The sequence below is a fragment of the Microcaecilia unicolor genome, chromosome 13 (genome assembly GCF_901765095.1).
Source record: "Microcaecilia unicolor chromosome 13, aMicUni1.1, whole genome shotgun sequence".
Classification (NCBI taxonomy): domain Eukaryota; kingdom Metazoa; phylum Chordata; class Amphibia; order Gymnophiona; family Siphonopidae; genus Microcaecilia; species Microcaecilia unicolor.
The window spans coordinates 76095038-76111675 of record NC_044043.1 but is presented as its reverse complement, the minus strand read 5'-3'; the positions used below and the strand labels follow the sequence as shown (position 1 = coordinate 76111675).

Genomic DNA, 16638 nt, shown 5'->3' with positions numbered 1-16638 from the left:
ATCGCAGCTAATGAAAGCTGAAACTAAAAACCATGGTGATTTTACAATAACTAATTTTGCACTATACTCAGAGTGACAACTAACATCATAACACCACAGAGAGGCTAATTGGAGCACTTTATTTTCCATATACACTATTGTTAAATATTATAACTGCATTACTTGTGATCTCAGTACAAAAAAATAAGAATACAGAGTACCCCTTCCCCACCCTGGACTACCTTATAATTCCTGTAGGTCTTGTGGTGTAGTCAGGACAGAAGGGATGACCCCAGTTGCGATGGCCATTTTTGAGAACAGAGCTGGAATGGACAGGAGTAACTAGGGACCACTCCTGCCCCAACTATACCCTTAGACCACCATGGATTGTAAGATAGGTCCAGGGGTCCTGCGAGTTGGGGGAGGTACTCAAAGGGGGTCCAGGAGTACAGGCAACTCCTGTTTGTGGGGGAGGGAGAGAGACAAACCGGACAAAGCAGAAATGTTTGGCTTCCACTGAAAACACATAGTCATTTTCGGGCGAAACCAAAAACATGGCCAAAAATTAAAATAACTTTTCAGCCAAAACCAAAACTGGGCAGAAAAAGGATCTCAGTGCTGTTACCAAAACAGAAACCGAAATTCGGTTGGCCTCTAACTTAGAAATAGTTGTGGTGTTCTAAAATAATTCTTTACTAGGAAAAGTTTCTTAAAAATGAAAAAATGTACATGGTAATCAGTTAAACTTTAGCCCAGTGAAGGGGTACAGTTTCAAAGTAGAATGGTGTTCTGATACTCGCTTCCACACTCTTCTGAGGCCCCTCCTTCCCTGCCTTTGGACTTTGGATTCCCTCTGACTCCACAAAAATCTTGGCCCAGCCAAGGACCCTTCTGACACCTAAATTCTTGATTCTCTCCTCTTTACTCCTTTTGACTACTCCTTCTCTGGACTCAAAAATGCCAAGTTGCTCAGTTTCAAGCTAGTGGTCAGGATTGGCTTTCAACCTAATCCTGCCCATTGAAATCAGTGCTCCAAGTCCAATAAGACACCAGGATAGAGTGGTCAGAAATCTAGGACTATCCTAGACTCTCCAGTCTGAAACTGGGTAACTTGGCATCCTTGCTTGTCCTGTAGATTAAACAATTAGGCAGCTCTCATCTTTCTCACTCTCCTGGGCACCCCTGGATGGCATCTTTCACATATTTCTTACTACCCCTGTATAGATCTATTCTCTTCAGGATCTCAGGTCTTCTCGCCCCATAAGAGACACACCTAGAATGGGAAAATTACACCTTTGGAGCAGGGACACTCTCCATTTCATTCTCTCAACATGTAATTAAGCTCTGGAATTTGTTTCCAGAGAATTTGGTAAAAGCAATCAGCTTAGCAGGGTTTAAAAAAGGTTTAGATAATTTCCTAAAAGAAAAGTCAATAAGCTATTATTTATTTATTTATTTTATTTATTGCATTTGTATCCCACATTTTCTCACCTCTTTGCAGGCTCAATGTGGCTTACATTACATCATGAATAGTGGAAATACATAAGAAAATAGACATTTAGTATTACATAAGGATCTTGGGTAACATGATAGTGATAAAGCATGATAGTAATGTGTCAAGTAAATATCATAAGGCAATTCTGGATATGTGTAATGGACTTGAAAAAATCCACTGCTTATAAGCAGCATAAAATCTGTTGTACTGTTCTGGGATCTTGCCAGGTACTTGTGATCTGGATTAGCCACTGTTGGAAACTGGATATTGGGCATGATAGACCTTCAGTCTGTCCCAGTATGGCAACACTTATGTTCCTATGTTCCTAGATCCCTTTGAAACAGCCACTGCTCCCTCTTTCTTCCACCAGTTCAAACCCTCTTCAGAACTTCTTCTATCGTGCTGCCCTGGACCACACCACTGAGTTCACTTCTGGAGGGGCCTGCAATAGCAACATGGATCAGTCCCGTCTACTGTGACAATTTCAATATGTTCTCTGCTGGGAGAAGCACAGATCTTAGGCCAGGCACTGCCATATTCAGGTCACAGCAGCCACCCAGAAGCTAATCATGTGCCAGTTGATATTCACACTGGTGCGCAGTTAGCTTGGTGGACAAAATTAGAATAGTCTTTTTTCTGTCCTAACTTTATCTACTTAATTAACCAGTTAGCAGACTGAATATTGCCGCTAAATGGTTAAGCTGTCTAAGCTTCACTCACAGATCACCCTGGTACTAACCAGACAATGCCACAGCAGTCAAAGTCAATATTTAGTGGCACTGTCTACTCAAGTATAACGGAGAGGGAGCAAAGCACAAAAAAACCAGAAACAAAACAAAAAGCACCAAGGGCCTTCAAAAAAAGGGGAATAAAGTCTTTAATCATATACGTTGATGATACAATGCTTGAATGGACCCGACACGGTCCGTGTTTCTGGTCCATTCAAGCACTGTATCATCAACGTATATGGTTAAAGACTTTATCCCCCCCTTTTTTGAAGGCCCTTGGTGCTTTTTGTTTTGTTACTGTCTACTTAAGTGCCATTGAATATCTGTGGCCAGGGTGCTGGATGCCACTCAACTGGACAGTTAAATGGCTTTGAATATTGGCTCATAGTTTTTGGCTAACGTAATGTAGTTGCCATACTAGTCAACTCAAATGTGCAGAAATAAAGCACAAGAACAAAAAAAAATATGTAAGCTAGCTAAAATCGTTTTATAGGAATAAATACATTCCTGGTCTCAATTTTAAGACCTAAACACACTTCATTAGGTCAATGAGGAAATGCAGTGTCCAGAAATGTCTTGAGTTCATCCAATAAAATAGATAAGAAGGCTCCATAGAACTTTTGTACTACTACTACTACTACAAATCATTTGTACAGCGCTACCAGTCGTACGCAGCGCTTCACAATTGAACATGAAGAAAGACAGCCCCTGCCCAAAAGAGCTTACAATCTAAATCAGGACAGACAGAAAGGACACATAGGGAAAGGGTATTATTGAAGAGAGGAAGACAAGATAAGGTTATGAGCAAGTGACAAGTTAGGAATCAAAAGCAGCATCAAACAGGTAGGTACACTGTGAAAGCCAAAATCAGCTACTGCAGTTGCCCACTGGTCCTTTTCTTCCACTTTCCCAGATGTGTATCAGAATTTATTTTTCCCCAGAACTAGTCCACAGTTATCTGAGCCCTAGTCTTACAACTATAACAGGGAAGTAGGGTGGAATGGATGTGATTTTGAGTAGAACAGCCAGTCAAACCCTGGCTGAGGTTCTCCGTTGCTGTCATGATAATGTAGCATATTATTGAAACTCCTAAACTAATAATAACACTCTGCAGATCTGAACCCAAACTTTCTTATTTTGTGTTAGCTAGAGGAAAATTTACAGGTGGGCGAGAGCAGAGAAGTTTGGGGGAAGCAACGTTTACTGCCCACTGCTTGGTCACAATTTGGTGGTAATAAGGAAGAAAGCTGGTAATTAGCTGTCTAGAAGGTTACCCTGAGTCTGACCCATTAATTAATTGTGATTTTTAATTGATGGCCTCCTCAACTGCTTTAGACAAGCGTAAACATTTGCTAATGCAATCCAATTAACTTTGCTAATAAACTTTGCAGATAATCTGCAACGGGAACTCAGATGGAACATAGAGAAAGCTGGATGACTGAAGATCTTGCAGACCTTAAGGGATGTTGTTGGGGGGGGGGGGAGTCGATTCAGAAAGCCTCTTTTACAGTTGTGTGCTGATGGCTTAGTGTAGTTTCTTTTATTTTTAACTCTTTATTTCTAAATTTAAGTAATAATGAGAATAAGATAACACATGTGAACAGAAACGTGGATAAGAAAAGGAAAAATAGAAAATTCCTAATAGTAAATATATTCATAATCCTTCTTTGAGTTATGAGAGAGGAAGTTCAGTTAGGATAAGGAGATCAAAAAAAAGAAAGAAAGAAATAATCAATAAAGACCTAGCATGACTAACCCCCCCCCCCCCCCCCACACACACACACACACCGCTTACATTTCAAGTACAACCATTAAACAATTGGACTCTACCAGATACAATTTTCTTCATATCAAGAAAAACTCTCAGCTGTTCCGATGAAAAAAAATGCATACTTTATCCCCAACTAATTTCCTATACATTTACAAGGATAAGCTAGTGAAAAAAAAAAACTTTGACCTCAATGCCCATTCACATTCTGCTGACAAAGATGTTTCAAGTATTTCTGAAATATTCATCCCTTCACTTTGAATTCCAGGAACGTAAGACCTTTGAAGTCAAAATGATGAAATATTTTGGCACCCACCAGACAGGACTTAACAAAGATCAAGGCTTTCTATCCCGCCATAAACCATAAAATTCTACTGCTTTGCCAACTGCCAAATATCTCTCACTGTCTCTCATCAAAATAGCTCTCCTTGTTCTCACCTAACATACCCCTCCCTTTTCCTGTGAGACTGTCATTGGAATGCCTCTGGGTTTCACTTTATATTCCAATATTTGTCAACATTTGCTTATTTCCGATCTGAAGAAGGGTTACCTTCCAAAGCTAATCAAAAGATGTATTTAGTCCAATAAAAAAAGGTATCATCTTAATTTCTTTTCTCTGTTTTTATTTCTTTTTCTTACCTTTAAAGGTGGACTAACACGCTACCAGACCACTTTACTCTATTCTCTAAATTCTCTTCTGAAGATTTCTTCATAGGATTATAGTAAATGTGATTTAGTAGAGATATAGCTTCGGGGAAGAATTTCAACACCTCTATATTCTAAAGGCATTCATAGGTGAAATCCCCAGAGACTTAGGGAAATTCAGGAGACAAATATTGATTATAGCTTGCTATTTGCTCAATTCTACTACTACTACTACTTATCATTTCTATAGCGCTACTAGACGTACACAGCGCTGTACACTTGAACATGAAGAGACAGTCCCTGCTCGACAGAGCTTACAATCTAATTAGGACAGACAAACAAGAGATAAGGGAATATTAAGGTGAGGATGACAAAATAAGGATTGTTTTATCTTTAATAATTGCTGACATTAAATCTTGCAATGACTTAACCAGGAATGGAGGAGTAGCCTAGTGGTTAGAACACCAGTCTTCAGAGGTGGCTTGTTCAAATCCCACTGCTGCTCCTTGTGATCTTGGGCAAGTCACTTAATCCTCCATTGCCTCAGGTACAAACTTAGATTGTGAGCCCTCCTGGGACAGAGAAATATCCAGAGTACCTGAATGTAACTCACCTTGAGCTACTACTGAAAAAGGTGTAAGCAAAATCTAAATAAAACCTGTTCCTTGATAGTTTCCACTTTAGAAGCAAATTCCACCTTAGTTCCCTCCAAATACTTTGAAAAAAAGTGTTGCAATTTCTTGAACTGACATAGAAACAGTACCTATACTGGAAGTTCCCAAAAAGATTTTTTGTATAGAAACACTAGAGTCAAGCGTCTGGACAGCAGCCCAAATACTCTCCAGAGTCACCACCATGGATCTCCACTCACGAGCTGATGAGTCCCCAGCCAGGAGTCCACTGATGTTCTAAAATAGAATGCTATTTTTAAAAATCAACACAAAAGCATTACAATGTGTTACAGCGAATATCCATGACCCATCAAGGTATGTGTGAGAACTCTAGGGACATACTGCCACCAGAGCAAAAGCACATGCAGAAAGATCTGGTAAATTAGCTCTAGTGTTAGCTTAAGAGTCTCTGGGTCCCTTTTACTAAGCCGCTTAGGTGCCTACACGCGCCCAACATGCGCCAAAATGGACTTACCACCCGACTACTGCGTGGCTCTTGCAGTAATTTCATTTTTGGTGCACGTTCAATACGTGCAACTGAAAAATATTTTTTATTTTCGGACGCGTGTAAGGAATGCTCGCCAAATGGCATCTGATGCGCATAGGTCATTATTGCCCAAATTTGTTACCGCTAGGTCTATGGCTGGTGGTAAGGTCAGAGACCCAAAATAGACACGCAACAATTTTGATTTTGCAGCACATCCATTTGGGGGGGGGGGGGGGAAAGGCATTTTTTACAGGCGCACTGAAAAATGAATCAGCGCACGCCCAAAACCCACGCCTACACTACCGCAAGCCACATTTCAGCTGGCCTTTGAAAAAAGACCCCTCGTCCTTCCCTTCACCCCTTCCCGTGCACTCCGCTCCATGGATAAATCCTTCTTATCTGTTCCCTTCTCCACTACTGCCAACTCCAGGCTTCGCACCTTCTGTCTCGCTGCACCCTACACCTGGAATAAACTTCCTGAGCCCCTACGTCTTGCCCCATCCTTGGCCACCTTTAAATCTAGACTGAAAGCCCACCTCTTTAACATTGCTTTTGACTCGTAACCACTTGTAACCACTCGCCTCCACCTACCCTCCTCTCCTCCTTCCTGTACACATTAATTGATCTGATTTGCTTACTTTATTTTTGTCTATTAGACTGTAAGCTCTTTGAGCAGGGACTGTCTTTCTTCTATGTTTGTGCAGCGCTGCGTACGCCTTGTAGCGCTATAGAAATGCTAAATAGTAGTAGTAGTAGTAGTATAGCCCTTACATTACAGTACTTTATTCTAAGTGGTTACAAGATCAACCTTCCCTTCCCTCTAGTGAATGAGTTTACTTTTAATTATTCTTTGTTTTATTGTATACAGAGCTGTACACGTCTTGGGGTATTTTTGGACATGGAAAAAGCAGAATATGAAACCATTTACATTGATAAATGAATGAATTCATGGCTCTTTGTCTCCTCAATTCAGCCCTGTGCAGAAAAGGAAGCATTAAAGCACAGTTCACCTTCCTAATCTCTCTCCAGTACAGTGTGTTCATTGGACAGTCTTAGTTACCTGTGCATATCTATCTCCCTGTTGGTTTATGTGTGTGTGAGAGAGAGATAATATGGGGAAGGAGGGGGGTGGGGAGAAGAGTGAAAGAGAGAGAGGAGGAGGTGGAGGAGGATCTTTCATCTCAGCACCCTGTAAAGTCATCTTCCTGGGAAAAAGCTCCTTAAAAGCTCCCAGCAGCTAATGAGCGTTTCATGGGAAAATGTGAGCATCAGAGCTTCATCAGAGAGACCCCAGTAATCTCCTGCCTCTGGCAGCAGAAACGTCCTTCACAAGAGAGAGGTAAGGACAACTTTCGGAAAACTGCCTGTCCTGCATTCAAAGTGCAAAATGAAACTTTTTCTTTTTTTTCAGATCTCTGCCTTTCCACCACTCAAAAGGTCTCTAGCAAATGAATGAATCATTTTCTGGAGAGCTGAGAAGGGGGGGGGGGGGATTTTCTTCAGTGCTGTGAGGAATAGTGACCAAAGAACTTGGAATTATTCGTAGAGGAATAACAGGTCACTCCAAAGTGACCCAAGCAAGGCACAAGAGTTTGCACTAGGATCACAATAAAGGAAAAGTTGAAGTCAAAACAGGATTTCATCAATGTGAACGATTTGAGGAAGATTCTTAAATGTCACTTTTGCATTCTGGAGCTAATGGACAAAACACAGGTCTGTTCCCTGCTGCTTCCTATAGCGCAGATGAGGACAAGGAAGGTGGAAGCAGAGAAAGGTTAGAGACCCAAACCTTTTACAATTTAAAAATAATAATAAGCATTTTAGTAGCATGAAAACTATAAATGTCAGCGGCTTGTAAAGTATTAAGATTTCTGGCTGGGTAGTGATAGAAACTTACCTGGCTTAGCTACCCTACACTTTGTCCCTCACTTTTTACTTGATTGATTGATTGATTGATTGATTGCATTCGTATCCCACATTTTCCCACCTATTTGCAGGCTCAATGTGGTTTACAATACTTCATGAAGAGTGGAAATATATTAGAAAATAGACATTTACAGGAGAATATTAGGTAACTTGATAATTATATGATAGTTATAGTTATAGTGCTGTAAAGTCGATAGTCTAATTCAAGTCATAGCGAGGAAGAAACGGTAAATTTAAAATGCTGATGTTGTGCTGTCTCTCCCTTCGGACTTTTCAGATCCCTCTCGTGAAAACGAAATGTAATAAATATTTCATCTTATTCCCAGCCGGTTGTGCATCACATACTGTTTTGCTCTGGCTGGTGGTGTGAATCTAAGTGGGAACTCGCAAGACGATTCATTTCAGATTTCACTTTCAAGGGAACAGAGAACATCTCAGCACATAGGATAAACGCCATAAGGCCCAGCTGTGGTACCAGTCTAACTAATTTACTGCTCCACCCAATCCTATAGACCCCAAATGATCCCTAGCTTTTCTCTCGGGTCTTCTCTCTGTTTTACTCTACCTGAGTCTTTCTCTGTAACTTGAGCAGAGATTATTATACTGGCTTCTCATCGCTCTGAGGCCGGTTTGATGGAGCTTTGCCAATGGATGGTGAGTTCTGGAAGTCAAGCATTGTGTCGAGTTTTGATTGATCTCTCTGGACCTGTAAGATGACCTGTTTCAAGTAGTAAAATTCAACCAGGAGCACCAGTCTCCCGTGCCAATCTCCTCACATCTGAGTCCTTGGGTTTCCGGAAAAGGAACAATCCAGGAACCAGACGAGAATGCAATCTGATAACCATTAGAATGTCATTGTTTGGTTTTTTTGCTCTCAAATGACCTTCTTCATAGCTTAGAAGAGCGATTTTTTTTTCTCTCTTTCTCCAGATCATTCTGGTAAAAGGATGCGAGAAGGTTCATGGTTATCATCTGTCACTGACAGCCGATGCTAAATTTTCTTGCAGGTAAATGAGGATAAATTGCTCCGCAGGAATAGCTGAGCTCTAATAACAATGAGAGAGAGAGAGAGAGAGAAAAAAAAAAAGGCAGGCGCAGAATTTCAAAATGAATAGTCTCCTGCCAAGACTTTTTTTTTTGTCATAAAGTGCCGTACAGAATTTTTAATTATCTTCCCGAAGAAAAATGCAGTGTTAAATGCTGACAGCTTTGTAAGACCATATTGTCGTGACTTCCAAATTGCTTTGGTATAAGACACACGGAGAAAGGAATAACGTATTAGAGATTTCAGACAAAAGACAGTGCCTTAAATAAACTGCTAAGTTCTTAATGATTCTCTTCAATTAAGTGCTGATATGTCTCACTTTTTCATTTAAATGAGTGCATCTGAAAGAACCGTTCTGCTGGGGTGGGGGTGGGGGGGACACCTCAGATCTTTTGTTACACAAATTTTAAGTCTGCCTTATTAAAAGTCCCTTTTTGCAACATTAGACTTTGGTTGCCACTCTCCTTAGAGCAGATGTGTTAATTTAGAGACCTTTAAATACCTACCTGGCATAAATGCACAGGAGACCAGTCTCTTTCAGTTGAAAGGAAGCTCTGGAACAGGGGGGATGGAATGAAGGTGAAAGGGAATAGACTCAGAAGTAACCCAAGGAAATACGTCTTCATGGAAAGGGTGGAGAATTTGTGGAAAGGCCTCAGGTGGAGATGAAAACCTGTATCTGAATTCAAGAAAGCTTGGGACAAGTACATAGGATCTTTAAGGGAGTGATAGGGAGAGTAGATGGTGTGGATGAGCAGACTGGATAGGCCAGGGGTAGGCAACCCCGGTCCTCGAGAGCCGCAGGCAGGTCAGGTTTTCAGGATATCCACAATGAATATGCATGAACTTGATTTGCATACACTGCCTCCATGGTATGCAAATCTGTCTCCTGCATATTCATTGTGGATATCCTGAAAACCTGACCTGCCTGCGGCTCTCGAGGACCAGAGTTGCCAACCCCTGGGATATAGGCCATATGGTCTTTATCTGCTTTCATTTTTCTGTTTCTGTTAAATTCTCAGCCACCCTGTTTTGTTTTGGGGTTTCTTTTATTATTTATTTATTTTATTGCATTTGTATCCCACATTTTCCCACCTATTTGCGGGCTCAGTGTGGCTTACAATACATTGTAAATAATGGAAATACGATTTGTTACAATTCAGTTATGGATTACATGGTGAGAATTTAAGCGTAGGCAGAGTCAAGGTATCCTTAGGGAATAGGACAAGGAAAAGAGCAATGGAAAGAGACAAGGGAAATTAATAGGGTAATAGAACCTTAGCAAATGAACATTCGGTATAACATTTTTTGTGAGTGAAGGTTTAAGTGTGATAAAATTACCCTACTCCCCTTTTCTTGTGATTCCAACCCAACTGGAGTTTGCTTCAACTGGGTCTATGGTGCCAAGAACAATCAGAATTACCCAGAAATTTTTCCTCCTCTTTAAAGTCTCTTACTCCTCCTGTCCAGCCCGGTCATCACTGCAATGGTCCCCTGTCCAAAAGGTGCAGACCACTGTGCCTCCCCCCCCCCCCCCCCAAAAAAAAAGAAAAACTGGAACAAGCCAGCCAATAGGTACTACTGGTCAACAAAGACTGGATTTCCCTCCCTGGGGCTTGTAATCACTTCCTCTGTAACATGATGGTCTGGCATTACACAAGGGAGTCAAGGTGAAGGATCAAGTCTAGGTTTCTTAGGCTATCAAGAAGGTCCCAATGCTCATATTTTAAAGTATTTTTTGTTCCTTGAAGTCACACTTCAGCTCCCTGTTACACTGATTCATCTAAAATGTAATCACATAACAGGGAGCTGAAGTGTGACTTCAAGGAACAAAAAATACTTTAAAATATGATATATTTGTGATTACATTTTAGATGAATCAGAGTGATGTGGGTACTGGACTTGAGCATAAGCCAAAATACATTGCCCAATCCTCTTATTATCACCATGGTTGGGGTAGAGCTGCCAAGTTTCCCAGTTCCAGGAGAGAGATTTTATGGCCAATCCTGGTTTTGAACTGACATCCCTATTGCAATGTGGGATTTGTATTCCAAGGAGGTTTATTTGACAAGGAGATGGCAGCAGCATGTTTGACCCATTATCTGGCCTGAAGCCAGTAGGTGGAGCTTATCACCATATTGAATCACTAAAAACAATAGAAAACGCTTATTAGAAATAAGGAACGTCTATGCATGGCTTGGCATGGACCAATAGTTTGCTTTGATTTGAGTGTATCAAGAAGCGGCTATGGCTTCAGTCTTGTCACATGATACCATCTCCTGTCAATTAAACCTCCTTGTTCTATCCATTCAAATCAATACAGCAGGTCCCACTATGCATAAGGATAGGTTTGTTAGATATCCAGGACTGGCTTAAAGTCTACCTCTTGGAACCGGGTAACTTGGCTGCTCTGGTTGGAGAAATAATAATATTATTATTATTTATTGCATTTGTACCCCACATCTTCCCACCTATTTTCAGGCTCAATGTGGCTTACATAGTACTGTGAAGGCATTTGCCCAGTCGGTTGATAACAGATACAAGGTTGTATAGTGATCGTATGAATTATAAGTGGAGAGTCGCAAGGGATGAAGATTGCTTGTTGTCCAGTACGATTATAGTCAAGCAATGTTGCTGGGTGAAGAGGTTTACGTGTGGTCATTGGGGTAGGCCATTATGAAGAGGTTGGTTTTTAGTGATTTCCTGAAGTTCAGGTGGTCGTGCATTGTTTTCATAGCTTTCCTAGTATCCTTAGATCTGTCAGTGGCATTCAATGTCATTGACCACACTTCGGTCTTCCAACATCTTTCCTCAATTGGACTCATAGGCACTGTGCTTCAATGGTTTACTTCCTCTCTTCAGAATCGTACTTTTCAGGTTCATACATTGCACAGTCACATTCTTTTGCCCAGCCTTATGGGGTCCCTCAGGTTTCAATCATCTCTCTGATTCTTTTTAATATTTACCTTAACCCATTAGCTTCACTTATACAGGCCACCAACCTCAGTGTTTGCTTTTATGCTGATGGCATTTTGATTGCTCACTGTTCAAATACAAACTTTTCTCTTCTTAAAGACTGCTTGGACAAAGTATCAGATTGGCTTGCCACACGTTTTTTTGGTTCTTAACCCCAACAAAAGTACAGCCTGCTGGCTTATTGTGAATGCAGCAGGGGCGTAGCCAGAGTTCGGCGGGAGGGGGGTCCAGAGCCCGAGGTGAAGGGGCACATTTTAGCCCCCCCGCCACCACCACCAACAACAACATTGACCCCCCCCCTACTGACTACCCTCTCGACCCCCCTCCCGCTACCAACCCTTCCCCATCGCCGCCTACCTTTGCTGGCGGGGGACCCCAACCAGGACGTCAGACACACAGAAACAGAACGAAGCCTTGCGCTAGAAGAAGAGGACCTCGGGTTGGTGTCCCCCGCCAGCAAAGGTAGCCGATGGTGGTGGCGAGAAAGGGTTGTCGGTGGGAGGGGGGTCTAGAGAGTCATCAGCAGGGGGTCCAGGACTAAATCTACAGGGGCCCAGGCCCCCGTGGCCCCATGTAGCTATGCCACTGGAATGCAGCTATCCCTTCTATTGTCCCTATCTTATTTGGCACTCCAATTCAGCCAGTCGCTGAATTAAATAACTAGGAGTCATACTGCTCAGATGTCCTCAGTTTTGAAGTCAGGGTTCTTTACCCTTCGTAGTCTTAGATCAGTTAAGAGTATCCTTGAGTTTGACGCTCTGCATACAATATATCATGCATTTATTGGATCGTGGTTATTGCAATGTCATCTACTCCAGGCTTCCTAATTCGGAATTTAAACATTTACAAATGCTCCGGAATACTGCAGCACAGTTACTCTGCTCTGCCAATTATAAGAGCATCAGAATAGCCGTACTGGGTGAGAACAATGGTCCATCTAGCCCAGTGTCCTGCTTCCAACAGTGGCCAATCCAGGTCAAAAGTACCTGGCAAGAAACCCAATTAGTAGCAACATTCCATGTTACCAGTTACTCCTCTGCTTCAAAAATGTCACTGGCTTCCTATTCACTACAGCAGTGGTTCCCAAACCGGGTCCTGGAGGCACCCAAGCAGGCAAGTTAAACCATTTTTTTCTCATGCAAAGCAAAGCAAAATGATTTTTTAGCAAAATATGTTTCATATTTATAAGTTTGAAACAGTAAATTCCACCATTCTTGGTAGGAAACTTGATATAAGGTCTTCCAATACGAAAAAATTACTTTCAGAGCTAAGGTCAACATGGTATTGACAAGAATACATTCATTAAATTTTAGAATGCTTTTAAAACATTGGTCTTTAAGTATCACATATTTATAAGTTATTGAACCAGGAAGATGGAATACATCTACCATTAATAACCATATATCTTTCCAATAATTTTGAATATATACACAATCAAATTTAAGATGTTTAATATTACCTTGTTGAGATTGGCAGGATCAACATAAATTAGAATTAGAGGGATCAATTGTATGCAATTAAAGAGGTGTCCACCTGGATCTATGCATAAAGAAATACAGGGATTGTAATGTTGATGAAGATTTGGAACATTTAAATAAGGAACTCCATAACGGATCCCATAACTTATCTGAAATAGGCGAATATCTTCCTCCCAACATTTATGTAAACCTATACATTTAATAGGAGATTTATTTAGAATATATTTATATATGTGGGAAGCAGCATGACCTGAATGTTGGAGTTGCATTTTTATATCAATAAGCTCTGGGGGTTGAGACATTTGTTGAATTTGTAGATTACTTTTTTTCAACATAGAGCTAACCTGTAGCCATTGATAAAATTGAGAATCTAATAATGAAAATTCAGTTTTCATATCTGAGAAAGATTTCCAGGTTAGGTTTTTTAAGTCAATAAAATCTTTAAAGGCCCATATTCCTATACGTTGCCATTGAGACCATGAAACATGTTTTTGATCAATTTTAAATTTGGAGTTGTTCCATATAGGCACGAATGTTGTGGTGAACCAAGGAATGCCTAACGATTTATCAAATGATGACAATAATTTATGAGTAACATCGATGATAGGATTGGAGATAATATTTTTAGGAAGTCGCATGCCAATTAGATGAGAATGTATTAATGGGTCTATAATGGATTGTTCAAATATTAGCCATCTAGGCAAAGAAGCATCATTCAGAGGAGTAATCCATTCCATACCCTGATGTATAATAAAAGCTTTATGATATAGCAGGAGGTCGGAGAATCTAACTCCACCTTGTAATTTAGACAGTTTTAATTTGCCTAAGGAGATTCTGGGTACCTTAAGATTCCATAAAAAGTTAGAGAGCAATTTTTCCAACCTTCTATAGAAATAGAAATAGGGAAAAAGAAGAGGGATCATACTCAGACTATATATGATCTTGGGTACTATCACCATTTTGATAGTATCCAACCTTCCCCACCATGTTAAATTTAGTGGGGACCACGGTGTTAAAGAGGTCTCGATTTTTGCAAAAATTTTGTCAAGAGTTAATTTTGATAGTAGTTAAGAGATCTCTATCAAAGAAGACACCAAGATATTTAATAGAGGAGACCTACCCATTTAAGAGGAAAGCCTTGAATAGTGAAGGGAACATAAACATCATTCAAAGGCATCAGCTCTGTTTTGTCCCAATTAATTCTATAACCTGAAAGGTTTGAGAAGTGAAAGATTAAGTGAATGAGGGCTTTCATAGATGATTGTGGGTTAGTGAGGTATAACAATATATCATCTGCATATGCTGAAAGTTTGAACTCCTCTTTACCCAAGGAAACTCCAGTTATAGCTTTGGATGTACGAATAGCCACTAAAAGGGGTTCAAGAGCCAGACTGAATAATAATGGAGAGATAGGGCAACCTTGTCTGGTGCCTCTGTGCAATACAAATGAATTAGATAGTTCTCCGTTAGCTGCAATTCATGCAGAAGGTGATGCAGGGGCGTAGCCAGACACCCAATTTTGGGTGGGCCTGGGCCCAAGATGGGTGGGCAGAAGAACCCCACCGAGTCCTATAGGTGATTTGGTCTCTCCTTCTCTCGCCTGCATGCCATATGGTCTCAAACATCCCCCTCTCCCGCAAACCTTTTAAATAGCAGATTTTCACTGGCAGTGAGAAGCAACTAAGACACACTGGTCCTGTTGGCCCTATAGCCTTCCCACTGCTGCAACTTCCTGTTTCCACATAGGCAGGAAATACGTCAGAGGGGAGGCTATGGGTCCGGTGTGAGCAGTATGTATCAGTCACTGCTTGCTGCAGGTGAAGATCTGCTATTTACAAGGTATAGGGACAGTTGTTGGGAGTTTTCAGCTAGTGGGGCTTCGGAATCCCTGCCAACTACATCATAGATGTGCTGCTACTGGGTGGGCCTGAGTCCAAAGTGGGTGGGCCTAGGCCCACCCAGGCCCACCCTTGGCTACGCCACTGAGGTGATGAATATAATAAGTGCAGCATATGAAGAAAGAATTCAGGAAAACCAAACTGCCCAAGAACACTAAACAGGTATTTCCACTCTACCCGGTCAAAGGCTTTTTCAGCATCTAAAGAAACAGATAATATAGGGTAATCCTTTGACCGGGCAAAGTGAATGAGATGACATAATAGTCTAGTATTATCAGCACCATACCTAGATTTAATGAAACCAGCCTGATCTCTGTGTATGAGTGAATGAATAATGTTCTGTATTCTACAACACATACGTCTTGCATAAATTTTATAGTCTGTATTTAAAAGTGAAATGATATTTATGTTTGAATTATTTTATTGACAAGGACCATATAATATTTAAATACTGAGGCTGGCATTTAAAAGAAACACTGATGGTATATTTGAATATTGACCCATTAAGAGTATTTGGAAGTTTCATTTGTTTATTAAAATGTTATGATTCGCCTTTTTTAATGAGTAAATCAAAGCAATGTACATAAGAAAATAAAATAAAAATAAAAGAATGCCAGTAATTGACAGGAAAGATCACATGCATGAAATAGCAGTATACCTGATTGCCAAGCAGTGCCCTGCCTCCAGGGTGCCCTTCTTGGGTTAAGCATAAGTACAAGAACACAAGCAAGTATTTTTTTTTATGTTCAATCATTTTTATTAATTTTGAAATAACAAAAAGAAAGGAAATTAAGTACCAGAGACTTAATAATAGTTTAACAAGTTTGATTATGTACACTGACTTGTAGAAGAATTATAGACAGTTTTTACAACAACTCTAGGATCCCTGATCCTGTTTCATTACAGGTATTGTATATCTATAGGAATAAGCATATTACTAAATGTTAGAGGTGGAGATAAGAAATTATACATATATATGTAATTAGTACCCATTTATATTTGCATAGATTATAATAATTAATATTAACTGGATGAGTAATTGAGTATAGGAGACCAGGTTTTATTGAATGCTAAAAGGGAGCCGCATTTCTCTGCAGCAGCTTTTTCATATTTAGCGTAAAGACATACTGTATTCCACCACATATCATAAGATAACTTCGTAAAGTCCTTCCAATTTTGACATATCAGTTTTAAAGCAACTTGAATCAATATACGTAATAATTTGGCTATTTGAGGTTGTATTACTGTGTTTAAACCAAATTCTCCCGTGATTATGATTTTGTATGTTAGAGAGATCTTAAAATCTAGAATATTGGAAATAGTGTCCTCTATACGAGACCAATACTCATCCAGTATAGGACAATGGTAAATTAAGTGGTCTAAAGTACCTACATGGTTGTTACAAGACCAGCATCTATTTGAGACTTCTTTAGATATTTTGGAAAGTTTGTAAGGTGTCCACATAGCTCTATGCAAGATGTAGAATGATGATTGGGTAAGAGCAGATGATTTTGAGGATTTATATAGTAATGTCCAGATTTT

General features: G+C 40.3%; 1 protein-coding gene across 2 annotated transcripts in view; it reads left to right on the top strand.

Moving 5' to 3' along the window:
• Window positions 1-7059: 7059 nt before the first annotated feature.
• MMEL1 (membrane metalloendopeptidase like 1) overlaps window positions 7060-16638 on the top strand; it is a 172721-nt gene continuing 163142 nt past the window's right edge. Inside the window, exon 1 of one of the 2 annotated variants that reach the window (XM_030186088.1) lies at window positions 7060-7112. The gene's annotated coding sequence lies outside the window, so the exon portion shown is untranslated. Of the gene's footprint in view, window positions 7113-8277; window positions 8354-16638 lie in introns of those variants that run through there. The other variant, XM_030186087.1, reaches the window with a different exon arrangement.